Below are 18,736 nucleotides of genomic sequence, written 5' to 3'. Positions count from 1 at the left end.
GGTTTTGTACCTCTTTTTCCATTTGATTAATTCTCCTTTTTAAGGTGTTATTTTCCTTACCATTTTTGTTCCTCTTTTACTAAGCTATTTGTTGTTTTTTTTAAATAATTTTTGCATTGCTTTCATTTATTTTCTCAATTTCTCCTCTATCTCTCTTATTTAACTTTGAAAATCTTTTTTTAGCAATTCCAGGATTTTTTTTACAGCACACAGCATTTAATTATCAGAAAGTTGTACAGTTAGCCATAAGCAGCTGTGTACCCCTACTCCCACCACATTACAGGAAAGCAATGTTATACATGGGTTAGGAAAATGGCTGTTTCTATGCCCCATCCCCAGGGGCTAACAGGAGATGCTTTCCCTTGGCCACCACTATTTAACGTATCCAAGGGGTCCCCACTCCACGTGCAGGAGCTCCTCTCCTTGAAATAAGGGGGGACCTGGGATTTGTATAATTAAGGAAAGAGAGCACACAGCCAGACTCAAACTGATAAGTACAGAACACACACAACAGGTCAGAGACCACCCCTCCACTTTTGCTCACTTTCCTAGTTTCTTCATTTGTGTGTTGATGCTGGCAAAATTTCCCTCCACCATGACCAGGTTCTCCTACCTTGTGGCCTGTACCTGAGCCAGTAGGGCAGAGTTGTCCTTGAAAAAAACAGCGATCATCTGCTGGGTGGTATACAGATGTGTCAGGAGCTGACCAAACTGCAGCTCCTTGATGATAACAAGTCACTGTACTATCTCAGGAAGTGTAGCAGCAATGGGACTCCAGCACTGAACTGTCTCATACAATTGATGTAACTTGCTTTGTGTGTCTGCATCCTCCATGGCAGCTTTGTGCTTAGCAATTTCATTCACTTTCCTGAGGTCACTCTGTGGTCATGTTTTCACCTGATCCAAAGCAGCAGTGTGCAGGGTGTTCACCTTTGCCTGCAACAGTTCCACCATTTCCCTCAGACAGGATCCCTAAAGACCTGCAGACAAAGGATTCCAAGGGTCCTGCTCACAGTATACTGTTGCCTCCAGCTCTGACAGCCATTTCTCAACTGCAACTTGGCTGCCTAAGAGAACTTGTCTTGCTCAGGCTGAAACTGAAACTCATAAGTGACCAGTCTGTTGTCAGGGGTCAGGGACAGCAGCATCCTTGCCCCCTACCCAACCCCTTTGCTTCTCTGCTTCTCTTTCCTGCCTCCAATTGCACTGGTAGGTGGTTGGTCAGGGCTCCATCAGGGTCAGTGAGGTTGATGGCAGCATCAGGTTCCAGCAGCTTCTCTAGGTGGGAGGCAATGAGCTGCTGCTTCAGGGCACCCAACTGTTTGGTCAACACCACAGAGGTCAGCTTCTTCTCAGCAGCTGACTCTTTCACTGTTGCCTTTATCTTCTCCACCTCAGTCATTAATTCTTGAACCTCATGCAAAAGTCACTGGTGCTTCTGTTGGGGTATCTCCTTCAGCCCCAGTCCCCCATCCAAGCATTTCAAACTCTTCAGATTCATATCCTGTCTTTTGGGTTTTCCCAATACAATCTGGAAAGTCAAGTCGCTTGGTCTCCACTCTTTTATTTTTGACCTTGTCATAGGCAGCATTTGGGTTGACAATAATGCGTTCCATACTTGTACTTGTCAGCTCCTCTAATCAAATTCTGCATGGTCATCCTCAAGGAGGTCACTGGTCTCATAAACATTTGGTTCATTTCTGGCAATGCCAGGGAGGTCAGCATATTGGGGTTCCAGCATGACAGTGGCAGAGGAGGGCAAGGAAGACAGGGCAGGGGGGTCTGGGGCCTTGGCAGGGCCAGAGCCAAAGCTCAAACTCTGCCCAGAGAAAAAGTTAGTCAGAGTGCTGGTCCAGGGCTTAGTTGGATGCAGTGGCAGGGGCAGCTGAGGGGCACAATGTCTTCAATTCCAGGAATTCTTTTTGTTTTTTTTTGCCCCATTCCCATTTTCCTTTGAGATTTTGTTTGAAGCTATTTTGACAAAATTTTCTTTTGAGTTTGTGTCTTGATTGTCATGAGTAAAATCTGCAATAACTGAGGAAATAAAGGTTCAAGTTCCTGAGCATATCAATTTATTGCTAAGCCACACAATTGTGCAATAAATCTGGACCAGTCTTGACTAGACCCTGAATACAAATTTTGCATAAATTTTGTACATTATAGGAAAACAATAAACAAGATATAAACTAGGATGTAAGATTAGGCAATCTGATTTCTAATTGGAGGAAAGATTAGGAATTTTGCAAGTTGGGAGGGGAATAATGAGTTTTGGGACTTTCCCATATGTGAAACAGGATGCCACTCAGTTCCCATATTTGGGAAGGGAAAGGCAGAAAATGAAGCCTAAATCTCAAAATGGAGTCAGTTTTACAAGATGGAGTCAGTTTGATTAACACAATTCCCACATAACCTTTCCTATCACCATAGTAGCTTTTTATGGTCATATTTTTATTATTGTTGGCTTATTGTTCTAGCTTATTTCTTGACTTTGAACTTTATGTCAAAGTTGGGCTCTGTTCTCAATGTGGAGGGGGGAAGGGCACTGTCCCAAGCTTCAGGCTCTTTCACACTGCTGTTTTTAGAGCTCATTCTGGAGGTATGGAAATTTTTGGTTCTTCTAAGTTGATGTGATCTGGGGAAATGCGTAGTGACTGCTTTCTTGTTCTGGCCTCTGTTCTGTACCCAGAAAAAGCTCCTGATCCCTTGGAATTTCAACAAATACCATTCTTTAGGCCCCCTGCTCTCTTGCAACCAGAAACAATATTATTCCCATGAGCCTCTACTCCCTTGGGAATAGGACATAATACTGCTCTGCATGGCTCTTACCCTCTCATGACTGAAAATGTTCCTTTCTGCCCTTGAACCTGTGACCCAGAAGTTAATATAGCCAATGAAATTGCCAAAAAGTGTCCAGTCCTGGGTGCAGTGCTAAGACATATATCCCCTGTAATCTCCTTCCAAGTGCATGACCAATCCCCTTAGCATCTCTAGCTTGAGAGATCCTGAAGTTGCTCCTGTTGCTACTGTCACCATCATCAAGTTCCACCACTGGTGCTACATCCATGTGGGCTCTGGCCCATCCCCTACCCCAATGTCACAGATCTCTCATTCCAATCCCTTTTGGTTTAATCCCTTGGTCTTGATTTAGAAGAATGTTTTACTCTGATTTAGTTGGCTCTGCTGCTCAAAATTCTGTTTGAGGCATGATTTCAAAGTTGTTTAGATGGGAATATTAAAAGGACTAAGCTAAGCCGTAATGCTTTCTCAGCTTTACCATCTTAGCTCCACTCTCAGAAATCTCTCTGTGTAATTTATCATCAGAATAAATGAAAAGTCCTCAATTTGATTTTATCCACAGAGTAGGAAAGACCAATAACTCCTGAGTCCTCAATGACGAAAATGAATTAACAAACAAAAAAAAGAACTTTTTTTGTCATAGATGAACAAGGTGCAACCCTAGAACAGAATAACTAAAAGTACCTATAATCAAAATCAAAAAGAAAAAATCAGCTTACCCACAATAGCAATTAGACTTCTTCTTAGAAATGATGCAATAGGTTTTATTTTTTATTATTATAAAAGAAGTTAGAGTTACAGAGGAAAGAATTGCAAAAATGAACTACATCTTAACAGAAGAGATACAAGATTGCCCTAGTAACAAGCCTTAAAAATCAGAAACTTTCCATGGCTTTCTTTAAACCTCCCACAGAGAAGCTATGCAGCATGCTTGGACATTTATACTGGATCTTTTAATAGTTTATAAACATGAGTACAGAATTGTGATATTCATCTCTTATTTCTTCAATTTTAAACATTCTACCTCTTTTTTCAGGCTATTCATATTTTTGATGATGCCTTCTTATACTACAAGTCATTGCTAAAAATATTATTACAACTTTCACCTTTTTTCCCTTGCCACTTGTGGGGAAATGGATTGAAAATTCATAATTCTAACATTTAGTACAGTGCCTGGCACATAATAAGTGCTTAATAAATCCTTGATGGCTGGCTGATTTCATTAACCTAGGGGAATCCTGACAATGAGCATCCTAATGAATCCTGAGGAGAAAACTTAGTCTACTGAATCAGGTCAGTACCTATTAAAGAATTGCATAGAACATTGAAAAGTTAAGTGACTTCTGTAGGTCACATACCAATGTGTATCAAAGGAGGGACTTCAATCTCAAGGTTCTTGGCTCTGAAGCCAGAATTCTAAATACTATACCATGCTTCTTCTCACATTTACTCTTGTACTACGTTCAGTTTTAATTTTTCTACAGTGAAGGTCTGCCATGATTTGGAGATACAAAACATCATTTAGGTAACACTGTAATATGTCAAGGATAAGTAGTTTTGTGTTTGCATATACTTCTTCCAACACAAAGGACAATTCTTTTGTAACTTATTTGATGTTCCATGAGAATTATTGTCCCCCCCAAAAAAATTTTAATCATCTTGTAACTAACCTTGTGACAAGCTGAACTTAGCTATTTTGGTCCTTGGATGAGAGACACATAGCTCACCATCAGACCCATGGTCAAATATTTTGTAGATTTGCAAAAATTTGTCAAAGTTTTGCTCTGCTGGCAGAAGCTTCCAAATTCTTCTTGGTTCCACAATATATTTTTGGAGTAAAAATTTATGGAGGCAATGAAGGAATATTAGACTTAGCATTGTAAAATTATCTAAATACAATCCTTTCTGCTCCTCACATCCTGTTAGGTTCCAGACCCAGCTTGCTGTCTGTTGGCAGTGTCTGTCTAAGAACTACATGCTACTGTGCTTAACTCAATAGGTTGTCTGACCAAATCTACACTAAAATTTGTGCAATGTGAATCCTCTATCCAATTTATATTTGCTTCATAGTTGTTAAGGCTGCATAATTTTTAAGTGACCAGGAAGAAGTCCTGTACTATTATGGATCTCAATGGATCCAACAAATTATCACCAATGAAGACTAGTGTTTGCAAAATGTTATTTTACATAAAGCATCCTTTTACCTGAACACTGCCCAAGATAGAATTCATGATACTGGTAAATGCTTTTAGTAATCATGAAATAACATATACACCATAAAATGTTATTATTTTGGTGATCCATAATTACTTCTTTGGTGGATTTCATTAATATGGATATACTCTCAAATGGCACATAATACAATAACATCTTGGTGAGACTCTTTTTCATGTCTTCCCATAGATCTTCAATAGAAAAGTTGATTCAACATGCCAGGAAACTATTTAGATCTCTTGAAATTATGTGGGTATCAATAGAAAACTGATTGTCCATCAATTAACAAGTGTTCTTAAGAAGTTCTTTGCCCACATCTTTTCCAGTCATGCATTCTTTTGATTAAATCTTTATTCCTACATTATGGTTCATAATTCATAAATAATATACTCTGACCAGCATATTCCCATCATGAATTCCTGGTGGAACCACAATTTTAATTCAGTGAATAATGTGATTCACAGCAATATAACAGAAAAAATATTGATGTTAAAAAGATGAAACTTTGTTTCACAGAACAGCTTGGAGTTATTAAAAGCAATGTAAAATTTTCTGAATGAAATCCCTTTCATTCTCTCCCTTTTTTCAATTCCAGACTCAATTCACCATCCATCCAAAATGTCTGTTCAAGCAAGATGTATTGAAGAATGGACTGTGTATACAATTGCATATCATAGTCTATGGAATTGGCATTTTTCATCCACTTGTTTTTCTTATGTAGACATTTATTCTAAACTCTTTTTACAAATTGTGTAGTCTCCTTCAAATTTTAGGGCTTGATGCAGTCAGCCTCACTTCCATTTGCAAATAATAACATTAATAATAAGAGGAGCCCTTGAGATGGTATTTTGCTTTATCTAAACAAATGATTATTTTAAATGAATAAACGAGCACAGCGGGATTTTGTATTCTGTACACAATTCACCCAACTGTCTGACTATCATGCTGAGGTCAATGTAAAATCAAGCTAAGCACCTTTTTTTTCACATTTTGAATAAAGACCTCTTCTACACATGTAGAAATTATTCCAATAAATATTTTGCATTAACACAAAAAAATAAGTCATGTGAGTTGGTAGTTTTTTTATATTTTCTTGTTTTTATAATAATAATATTCAAATTATTTCCAATATAGTTTTCTTTTTTAATTAATTAATTAATTTTTAGTTTTCAACATTCACTTCTATAATATTTTGAGTTTTAAATATTCTCCCTTTCCATCCCCACTTACTTCCACAAGACAGCATGCAATCTGATATAGGATCTACTTATACATTCATATTAAACATATTTTCACATTAGTCATGATATAAAGAATTAGAAGTAATAGGAGAAACCATGAGAAAGAAGAAGCAAAACAAAACAACAAAAGAAAAGGAGAGCAAATAGTATGCTTCAATCTACATTCAGACTTCAATGTTCTTTCTCTGGATGTGGATAGCATTTTTCATCATGAGTCTCTTGGAGTAGTCTGAGACCCTTGCATTGCTGAGAAGAGCTAAGTCTATGCACAGTTTTATAGCTTTTTGGACATAGTTCCAAATTGTTCTCCAGAATGGTTGGATCAGTTCAGAACTCCACCAATAATGCATTAGTGTTTTAATTTTCTCACACCTTCTCCAACCTTTGTCATTGTCTTGTTTTGTCTTGTTAGCCAATCTGATAGGTGTGATGTGGTATGTCAGAGGTGTTTTGATTTGCATTTCTCTAACCAATAGTTATTTAGAGCATTTTTTCATATGACTGTAGATAGCTTTAATTTCTTCATCTGAAAACTGCCTGTTCATATCCTTTGACCTTTTATCAATCAGGGAACGACTTGTATTCTTATAAATTTGACTCAGTTCTCTCTCTATATGTATATATTAGAAATGAGGCCTTTATCAGAGGCACTGGTTGTAAAAATTGTTTCCCAGCTTTCTGCTTCCCTTGTAACCATCTAACTTTTCATTGACTTTGTTGTAAAAACTTTTCAATTTAATGTAATAAAAATTATCCATTTTGCGTTTTATAATGTTCTCTATCTTGTTTGGTCATAAATTCTTCTCTTCTGACAGGTAAACTATTCCTTGCTCTCCTAGTTTGCTTGTAGTATTAGCCTTTATATCTAAATCATGTAGCCATTTTGACTTTATCTTGGTTATCAGTGTAAGGTGTTGGTCTGTGCTGAGTTTCTGCTATATTTTTTCTAGTTTTCCCAGCAGGTTTTGTTAATTAGTGAGTTCGTTTCCCAGAAGCTGGTATCTTTTGGTTTATCAAACAGTAGGTTACTATAGTCATTTACTATTTTGTCTTACATACCTAACCTATTGCACTGATCTACCACGCTATTTCTTAGCCAGTATCAAGAAGTTTTGATAATTATTACTTTATAATATAATGTAAGATCTGGTACAGCTAGGCCACCTTCACTAGCATTTCTTTTCATTAATTGAAATTCTGGACCTTTTATTCTTCCAGATGAATTTTGTTATTGTTTTTTTTCTAGCCCTATAGAAAAGTTCTCTGGTAGTTTGATTGGTATGACACTGAATAAATAAATTAATTTAGGTAGAATCATAATTTTTATTATATTAGTTCAGCCTACACATGAGCAACTGATAGTTTTCCAATTATTTAGATCTGACTTTATTTGTGAAAAGTGTTTTGTAATTGTGTTCATATAGTTCTTGAGTGTGTCTTGGCAGGTAGACTCCTAAATATTTTATAATATCTACAGTAACTTGAAATGGAATTTCTCTTTCTCTCTTTTGCTGTTGGGGTTTGTTAATAATATATAGAAATGCTAATGATTTAAATGGGTTTATTTTATATTCTGCAACTTTAATAATTTTTTTACTATTTCAAGTAGTTTTTTTTTTTTACTTTGATTCTCTTGGATTTTCTAAGTATACCATCACATATGCAAAAAGTGATAGCTTTGTTTCTTCTTTGCCTATACTAATTTCTTCAATTTCTTTTTCTTCTCTTATTGCTAAAGTTAACATTTCTAGTACAAAATTGAATAACAGTGGTGATAATGGACATTCTTGTTTCACACCTCATCTTACTGGAAATGCTTCTAGCTCATCATTATTGCAGATAATGCTTGCTGATGGTTTTAGATAGATGCTACTTATCATTTTAAAGAAGACTCCATTTATTTCTATGTTCTCTAATGTTTTAATTGGAATGGGTGTTGTATTTTGTCAAAAGCTGTTTCCGTTGTTGAGATAATCATATGATTTCTGTTAGTTTTGTTGTTGATATCATCAATTATGGTAATAATTTTCCTAATATTTAGCTAGTTCTGCATTCCCAGTATAAATCCTACCTGGTCATAGTATATTATCCTCGTGATCCAATTGTACTTTTTTTATTCCAGTCACATGATAAATAAATGCAAATTCATGCTTGGTCATGATCAGTCTATGACCCAAATATAATTCACAGCAAATAATTTTGGGATACCAAGAGAAATTTCTTCTTGATGCTTTCTCCACTTTCTTTCCTACATATACATGTCCTTGGTAAAATGTAAGTGCCTTGTGAGTAGGGGTTGTTTCATTCTCTGTATTTGCATTCTTAGCACCTACCAGAGTGTCTGGCCTATAGTATTCACTTAAAAAATGCTTGATTGATTGTTATTGATTCTTTTTTTTGCCATTAGGATACCAATCTTCATCACAGCCCAACCATGATTTTTACAGTTGGGTCTAAATGAGGAATTTATCTCATCTATTTCCTCATCTAGCAGTTATATTATATGGCTTCTGAGATCCCTTTCAGCTCTAGTTCTATGATCCTATAGAGATTGATTGCCTTAGATCAGAATCCTTAAATATTCATGTAATAGATTATCTTTGAAACTGTCCCCAGTGAAGTGATGTGGCACTCACTATTTTTTTTCCACTTGCACTTCTCAAGAAATTGTTTCCTTCAGTGGATTTTTTCCCAATTGGCCAATTGTATTTTTTAAGGAATTATTATCTTCAGTCAATTTTTGTTCTTCCTTTTCCAAACTGTTGAATACCTTGCATACCTCTCTTGAATATCTCTCTTTTCTTTTCCTAATTTTTCTTCTTTCTCTATATTTGACTTTTAAAATCCTTTTTGACTTCTTCTAAGCCTTTTGACCAAGGCTTTTTTTTTGGGCCTGAGACCAATGCATATTCTCTTTATGAGGTTTCAGATGTAGGTGTATTGACAATGTTGTCCTCTCCTAAATTTATTTTTTTGGTCTTCTCTGTTGCCCTAATAATTTCTATGGTCAAGGTTCTTTTTTTTTTTTTGCTTCTTGTTCATTTTTTGCCAATTCAATGTCCTTTAAAGTTGAGCTTTCTTCCTGGGGCACAAGGGGCATTGTCCCAAGTTTTTATACTTGGGGCCAGGTCACTAGTTTTGTGCACTGTGCCTCAGATGCTGGAGGCTTGCTCACTGCACTGGGGTAGCCCACCCTAGTAGTACCTGCTGTTGCCTGATTTCCAGGCCTCACAACTTGCCTTTTGAGCTTGGGCTGGAGGCCTCATAGCTGGCCTTCTTTGACACTGTCCTTGGTTGCTAATCTGTGTTGTGGTTTAAAGCCTCCTGATGGACACCATCTGCACTGGGCTATACTACCCTTTTACCCAAGTGAGATAGACCTTTCCTAAAGTACTTATAAATTATCTTAAGCTGGAAAATTGTTTCATTCTGTCTTTTTGTAGGTTCTGTCACTCCAGAATCTGTTTAAAGGTTAGATTTAACATTATTTCTGAGGGAAACTGGGGAGAACTTAAGCAACTTCCTGGCTTCTCTCTGGCATTTTGGCTCTGCCTCAAAGTTGTTCTTAAAACAATATTGCTGTTATTGTGTACAATGTTCTCTTGTTATGCCCCAAGTGTATAGGTATTTTAATAACTCTTTGGATATAATTCCAGATTGATCTCCAAAATGCTATTTTAGTCAAAAGATCTTCTTACATTAAAGTTAAATATAAAGTGAAAAGAAAAGTAGGATTCAAAGAAAGAAATTATGAAATAAGCAAGGATCCAATATTTTTATTTTGCTGTTAATGTATTGAATGATTTGTTATTTGTAACAAATTGTTATCCATAAAACATAATATTAACTCAAAAGCATATCTGATAGGAGAAAAAAACAGCCTGGAACTATGAACTAAAATCAGACATTTTAGACATCATTCAATGCATGAAAGCAGATTTAAAATGCAGATAAATGGCAAGAGGATATTAAAAAGACATCAAACTGCTCGATTTTAAATAGGCAATACTTTTGTCACCTCCCTGGTAACATATTTCTAAGTTTATTCAAAATATTGAGTCAGTGTAATATAGTTGATAGAGAACTGGCCTCAAGTATAGGAAGAAATGTGTTTATGACCAGTCCCTGACACATACTGGCACTATGATCCTCAAATAATTACTTACTGTCTCAAAGACCCAAACAGTTCTGTAAAATTTTAAGTTGCAGAAAAAGTATTTCTCTGTGTTAATTGAATTAGTTTTTCCCTGGGAGATCCCTACAATAATGAAATCAGAGGAACAGGCCATTGTATGAGTTATGGACATCATTCAAACTTCCATTTTTCATGGACCTTTAACTTCATAAATTGTAGTGAGATTCCCAGTGAGGAAATTGCCTCACCTAATGAAAGTTCAGCATTCTTTTCTCCAATTCTAGGCTTAGACAGTTAGTTGCATCTCTGACAGATTAAGTGACTTGTTATCTATGACAAAATATGACAGAAGTTGTCTTAAACTTCCTACATGTAACTTTCATGATGTCTCTTTTATCCAAACTTTGGACATGAAACATTTATAAATGAAGTAAAAAATATTGCAACACTATAGAATGCCATATTGCATACTATAGCTTAATGAGGTTTCACTGAACCTTAGGTTATCAACTTTGTGACTGACAAAGATGATTTTAATTAGACACCTATTTTGTTCCAAATCAGTATTAATCGGTATGATTCCATAGGGGTAATGATTATTAGAAATTATTAGTGACATACTTCTCTAATACTATACATTTAGCCAGTTTAATTAACTAATACTAATATAAGAATAACATATATAATGCATATTTTGTATATATTATATAAAGATAATTAAATAAGATATATTCTTTCTTATAATAGGACTCAAACTTTAAAACCTATGAATTCACTGTTCACCATTTATTTGCCAGTTATGAAGTTAACTTGCCTAACCATAAGAATGCTGATGACCAAACCCAGAATAGGTGGGATGTCTTGACATGATATGAAAAGTCCCCCAACTTATTTTTGTACCTTCAGACCACCTTCTGTTGCCCAATATGAGGAGGGGCAAATTATGACCATTTAATCAACAGAGGTGACACTTGTGTTGCCCATGTTATGACCATTTAACAGAAATTACCTTTGCCTTGCCCAACCTGTGACTGCCCATGCTGATGCATCATGTCTGGCCCTCTTGGATGGTCAAAAGCAAGGTCTATCATCCAGTGAAGCTCTGTATTTTACTTTGCCTCTTCTGTGTCTCTGGGTATCAAGCACTATGAAACTAAGGCCCTAGAGCAAGGGGCCATATCAGATTGTGAAGATCTTAGGTCCAGGGTATTTGGACATAATAATAAATATTAACTTGAAGCTCTATCTCAGTGTTTTTGCTTGTAGATTGGACAATTTCAGACCCCAAACAATATCTCTTGTATGAAGTATTTAATTAATATTTTATATGGTCCTATAAGAAAAAGAAACAAAGACAAGAAACCTAATACTCGAATTTTATATTAGTTTTTTCATTAGTTTAATGCATGTCCAATGGAAATCTTGAGGCTGAGAGAATGGTAGAAGATAAGGCAGTGTGTTGGTAAGAACAGAATGCTATAATTGAAGACAGAAGACCTGAGTTCAAACCTAGATTCTGTCAGTACCTGTGTGACTGTGGGAAGGTCTGTTTCCTCACTGGTAAATGGAGAGAATTGAACTAGAAGATCTCTAAGGTACTTTCTAACTCCAAATTTTTGATCTATAGAGATAGGCAAGGAATTTATTTATTTGTTGTTTGTTTATATGTTTTGTCTGGTGCTGTGGTGAGGACACCCTGTCTTCAGATCAGTGACTCTTTGGTAACAGAGTCAAGGCAGGAAAAGCTCAGTAAATACTTATTACTGAGTTAATCAAAAGACAAGGTGCTTGATTGAAAACCAGAAAGTCAAATGAAAACACTGGACAAAGTCAACTGCTAGAATAGAGCATATGTGAACCAAATAAAAATAAAAGCATCAATCTGTAGCAATGATTCTTAGCCCTCCACATCTAGGAGTTCATTATGACTGTTAATCCTCCCAAAATACATTATATTTTGAAATATGGATGATTTTGTATGAAGAAATGTCTGAAGAAAATAGAAGGTTTTAATTTCAGCCCTCACTAAAAGCTTCTTTGAAGTAGTCTGGCAATATAGATAGCTTTATTTATCCCCACCCAACAAGATCTGCTGTCTCTCTTCTAGGCGTATTCCTCATCACTAATATGTGCTCTCTACAGCAGCTATACAGCATCAGATGTTTAGGGTCAGTTATCAGAGTTATTTTTGCTACAAACTACAAATCCCAGGACAAGAGGAGTATCCAGGTCTGAACTAAAAATTGTTTTCATTGTCAACAGGCAAAGGAATTATTCAGCTGAATTGTTGTGTATGGTGCATGATTCACCCCAATATTGTGTTGAAAGAGGGAAAGAAAGAAGACATCAGATGAAGAAGCAGACAAGGAAAAAATACTCTGATTTCATGAATTCAGCTGAAAATATATTTCAACAGTACCAGTGATCCCTAGCACAAATTTAAAACTATGTAAATATTTTAACACTCCATTAAAAAAAGATCAGAGACAGAAGAACATAACTTCCAATATTCCAATGGATCTTTGTTCTCCCTCAATGTGAGTATTCTCTCTGACGATGTAGATCACAACCACATCAGCACCCACTTTCCCTGTATTATTCCCATTCTCATTCTTCTATAATTTTTGTCACAATGAGTCCATTAAATATTACAGAGGGTATTGTCTCTCTTCCCTGATTTTGTGGGAATAACAATGGAGTTAAAATTTTTATGTGTTTTATAAACCTATTTTTTTACATTTCTGAGTTGTTTTGATGCTTGTCCCTCAAAACTGTCAGAAAAAAATCACTGTGTTAAAAACATAATTATAATTTTTTTATAATTTTTACCTGGAACACAAAGAAAGATATGGATTAAGAATACCTGAGGGTAAGTACCTTAGCTAGTAGAAGAAATGGAAGTTCATCAAATGAATCTCAGTATAATTTAAAGATCTATCATCTTTTATTCATCCCAACGATCAAGAAATCCTGAAAAAAGAAATAGTGGTAGTGAACATGATTACTTCATTTCCAGCCTGTAATAAGATCCACAGAATTCTCAATATCTAGACTTTTGGAATAGTAACCAATGACATATAAAACTTTAGATGTGTCCTATGACTTTAGTTTTAGTCACTCATATTCTCCCAACAAATTATTCTTTGGAAGCTAGGTACTTTTAGGCCATATTAATTCCTTTCAGTACAGGGGGAGTTGTGTATTGTAATAACAATATTATAGTAAAACATTAAATTATTTTATTGTGATTTGTCCCCTAGTTTAGAGACCCAGTAAAGGGAGCCAATAAAAACATTGCTATCAACTAATATTTTTAAATTTCATTGACTAGTTTACACCCTGAAATTCAGAGAGGATATTGATATTTAACTGTAAGGCAGACTTTTTCAATCAACGTTGAATATGGATGTTGTCTTCCTTAAAAAAAGAAGTGAGATGTAAAAGGTTTTACTCTCAGAGATTTTTTAAAAATCATAGACCACCCCAGCACTAATAAAATAAATGAAATAAAGTGAGATACCAGGATTCTCTCAAAGTTTACAAACTGTACAAGAGAGGCTGCTTAATGAAATTCTTTTTCTTTTGGGTCCAGTTGTCCTAAATTATAACAATGGACAACTTATGAGGAGCAAGCCATTTTTCTCTTATGAAAATTATTTCCCAAGAAAGATCTCTTTATTTCCATTACATCAGTTAATAAAATACCATATCAAACACTGATGTTCACTTTCCTCTCTTTTTACATTTCTGTGATCTACATTTTTCTTTATAGGATGGTATTATTCATGAGCTGTGATTTCTTCTGAAGCTGATCCTCATCAAACATGACCTTTCATGTTACTTTGCTACAAATTTAATGCAAGTAATTTGGTTGGAAATTAGCATTTATGTCAATCACAGATCTATCCACCATAGCTACTTTGTATAGCTATCAACTGGACACTGAAAGATGTAGCAGATGGTGGGAAACATGGAAATCAACAACAAAGTTTCATATAAGCAATGTGATAAATCACTTTCAAAGTTCCATGTCAATTTACAAGTCAACTTAGGAAAGTCCTATTTTATAAAGCTTGATGAATTCAAGATTTCTCTTTTTTGAAGGCATTGTAAATTCAGAGTCATGGGAATACGGAAAGCAAATAAACTGTACAATAAAGTACTTTGTGATATGATTACTTTTACACAGAATTCAATATTTGTAATTTTAGAGAGACAAATTGGCATATTCTTACAGTTAAAAATTAAGTTTCATATCCTAAACATCAGGGTTAAAAACTCAAAGAATAAAGTGATGGCAGATCTAGAGCTTATAAAATCAGAGGTTATCTGGTCCAAACCCTTCATTTTACAGATGAGGAAACTGAAGCTTAGAAGGGCAAACTGTTTTGTGAAGGTCACATTGCTAATAAGATAAGGATGAGAAGGAGGATTGAACCCAGTTCTATGGTTCTAAATACAATGTTCATTTTTCCTGTTTTGTATTAAATAAGTTTTTATTGGTAACTTTTTTATCACAAAAATTTTCTCCCAACATTTTATGATCTATTTTTCCCAGAGAGACAACTATACGACAAACACTATTTTAAAGGATACTGAAAGAAGAGGGGGGAAAACAGTATAACTAATAGATGCATCAAAGAAAGTCTGAAAATATACGCAGTGTGTACACATGGGAACCTCTTACCTCTGAAAAGAGGTAGGGTGGGAGTTTATTCTTTGATTTTTTTTCCAAGTCACATATGGTCTGTATAATTTTGCAACTTTAAATTTTGATTTTCTTCTTTTTTTTTTACTCAAATTATTGAAATCACTTTATAAATTTTTGTCTTGTTTATGCTTAATTTGTACTGAACTAGTCCATGCTGCTCTTTCTATATTTTTCGGTATTAATCATATTTATCACAACTTATATCACAGTGTTATTCTAATATATCCAAGTGCCATGATTTATTTAGCCATTCCCTAGTTGACTGATATCTACTTTTTCCCAAAATTCTTTGCTATCCCAAAAAGTGCTGCTAAAAATATTTTGGTGTATATGGGAATTTTCTTCTTTTCAAAATCCTGCTAGTGTTTAAGCCTAGTAGTGGAATTTCCAAGTCAAAGGATATGAACATTTTGCTTTATTTAAATAATTATAAATTGCTTTCAAAAAGTTATACAGATTCATAGCTCCACCAGCAATGCACTAGTGAGCCTATATTCCCACAACTTCTCCAACATTATTCCCATTCTATTATGTTTGCCAATTTACAGGGTGTGAAGGGAAAACTCAGAGTGATTTTGATTTGCATTTCTCATTATTAGTTATTTGGAATATTCTTTAATATAGTTGATAATGGCTTGACATTCTTCTTTTGAAAACTATTTGTTTGCATCTTTTGACAACTTATCTATTTAGGAATGGCTTTTGGTTTCAAACACGTGTGTGTATATGCATAGGCAGGTCACTTTTTATACATCTTAGATATAAAACTTATAAGAAAAGTGATACAAATACTGGTTTTCTGATTCTACTGCTTTCCTTATCCTAGGTGCATTAATTTTATTTGGACAGAAAATTTTCAATTTCATATAATCAGAATGATGACTTTTTGGTAATTCACTTTGTCTCATATTTACTTAATACATCATGTATTCTTTGATAGTACAATTTTCAATATTAAAGTCTGATATCTATATAGAATATATTGTAAAATATGTATAGGTTGCTTGCCCAAGCCTAACTTCCTCTAACATGCTTTCCAGTTAACTCAGAAGTTTTGTTTGTTGGTTTATTTATCATAATGATGTTTCTACTTTATTGAGCCCTGGGTTGTTGAGTTTTATTTTTTCAGATTATCCCTTGAATAAGATGTTTCATTGATTCACCTATTTTTAAAATAAGAATAGAAAGTTGATGATTGCTGCTTCTTCTCTACCTTTTTCTCACTTCCCTTGATATTCTCAGTTTTTTTTTAATTTTTCCAAATGAATTTTGTTATTATTTTATCAATTTCTGTAAGGTATTCCACTGACAATTTAATGGCTATAGCATTAAAATTACAAATTAACTTTAGTAGTAGTAGTATTTTTTTATAATATTTTCATATCCCATTCATGAATATTTAATATTCCTCCAGTTATTTGAGCTGTTTCCTATTTCCTTAAAGAGATCTTTGTAATTGAATTTATATCAGTTTGTGGGGGTTTTTTTGGTTGATTTATCCCCAGATATTATTTTATAGTTTTTGGAACGAAATTTCTTTTCTACTATTTTTTTTTATGTTTTGTTATTGTTATATAGAAATGCAAATGATTTTAGGGTTTATTTTGTAGCCTGAAACGTTGCTAATGCTATTGATTGTCTCATTGATTACATTTGTTGATTCCCTAGGATTTCCCAAGTCAGTTGTCATATCATCAAACTCTTTTTAATCTAAGTTTATGCCATTAGCTTCTTTCTTTTATTTAATTTCTATTTCTATCATCTCCAGAACTATATCAAATAATAATGGGGATCATGGGAATCCTTGCTTTACTCTCAGATTTATTGAAAAAGGTTCTAGTATATCCCCATTGCATAAGATTCTTGCTTTTATTTTTATATGCATGCTTTTTGTGATATTAAAAATTTCCTTCTATGTTTATACTTTTTAGGGTTGCTGACATAAATAATTGTTGTACTATTTCAAAGGTTTTCATATTACTTGAGTTAATCATGTTTTTGATGTGTGGTTTTTTTACTTTTATTATGGTTATATTGATTGTAGTCTTAATATTGATCCATCCTTATATCCCTGATACAAATACAACTTGTTCATAATAAATGATTTCTTGGATTAATCACTACAGTCTGTGTAATAGGATTTGATTTAAAGCTTTTGAATTGATATTTATTAATGATGTGTGTCTATATTTTTCCTTCATCTTCTCTTGTTTAGATATAAGAACTGTATCAGTCAAGGTTGCAGCATGACCTGATTCAAATCTGACTTCATACAACACTGAGCTGGTGACTCCCTCTCCCTGCCATCATCCCAAAGCTAACAGTCCCATTGCCACAGAGCATTTGAATGAATACAGAAACATTGAGAAGTTTGACAAAGCAAGAAAAAACCAACAAGACAATGGTAAAATGTTTGTTGGAGAACTAAGCTAAGATAGGATCAAGATCTGACTGAATACTTATCTCATTTTATAAAAGTTAGAGACTGTATAATTAAAACAGATAGAGTCCCTAGAAGATGAAGGGGATTTGAATTTGTGTTTTTCAAAGATGTTGCTGGTATTGATAATATCCTGGCAATTAAAAAAAACTGGATGAAAAGTTAATAGACTTCAAAAGGACTAAAGCTTTTAAAGGAAGTCCCTTGCCCCAAAAGTAATTTGTCCATAGATTGAGCCCAGGTACATCTAAAAAAGCAAATCAAATACTATTTTGGAACATTTGGACAAACTGAGAATTATTGAACTTCCCATGAACTCAAAAACAAATTTAAAAAGAGGAAAATGCTTTATCATATATACAGATGAAGAACTGGTAAAGAAATTCTTAGAAACCAGATAACATAAATTTTGTTCTGGGAAATGTGGAATTAAAATTTCATAAGCTAAAGGGGCACATAAGTAGCAATTGCAACAGCTAAAAAAAGAGAGAGGGTGCTCTAGCTGGTGGATGAAGTGGTATTATAAGTAGTGGCAGAGGTCAATACCAAAAGTAGAACCAAAGATTTAATAATTAATATGACCAAAAGTATGTAAATTAGAAAAGTACCTATGGTAGTGATCAGGCAATTATAATTATATATCATGCAATCATATGGTGGGAATAACTATGTGAACAATGGATAAAGATGTGGACAGTGATACACAGACTACAATAGTCAAAAAAGCACATATGGCAAACCATCCAAAGGGGGTGATAATAACCAAAACAGTTACATAGGAAAATGTGAAGAAAACAGATGCAGATGCTACAGCAACCTATCCTGCAATATGACAACCCTGAATGGAGACTGGTCTTCTACTAATCTGAGATTAGTCTTTTGTAAAACACTTCTAGTATGCATGACACAATTGTGTCTAATTTTGTATTATGACTGATTTAGTTTTCTTATTTATTCCTGTTTTGCCATTTGTGTTAGGACAAATGTAGATTTGAGTTTATGCAAATTATATATAACTTCCTATTAAATAATCCTCAAATAAATTATTTATGATTGTTTAAAGAAAAACCATATTTGTCTCATATAAGACACTCAGTTTAGTGCTTTGTTTCTCATTTTTAAAGAATAATTTGTTTAGTATGGTATGGACAATTATTCTTTAAAATTGTGAAGTATATGATCCTGTGAATGCACCAGAA

General features: G+C 34.3%; 2 pseudogenes; one reads left to right on the top strand and one right to left on the bottom strand.

Annotated features, from left to right (window-relative positions):
- Positions 1 to 540: 540 nt before the first annotated feature.
- LOC114045578 lies at positions 541 to 1,741 on the bottom strand (annotated as a pseudogene).
- A 1,224-nt stretch (positions 1,742 to 2,965) lies between these two features.
- On the top strand, positions 2,966 to 17,980 carry LOC114045635 (annotated as a pseudogene).
- The last annotated feature ends 756 nt before the right edge of the window (positions 17,981 to 18,736 follow it).

The sequence above is a fragment of the Vombatus ursinus genome, unplaced genomic scaffold (genome assembly GCF_900497805.2).
Source record: "Vombatus ursinus unplaced genomic scaffold, bare-nosed wombat genome assembly UNPS02014779.1, whole genome shotgun sequence".
NCBI lineage: Eukaryota > Metazoa > Chordata > Mammalia > Diprotodontia > Vombatidae > Vombatus > Vombatus ursinus.
The sequence above is the reverse complement of the archived record's forward strand: the minus strand, read 5'-3'. Positions and strand labels throughout refer to the sequence as shown.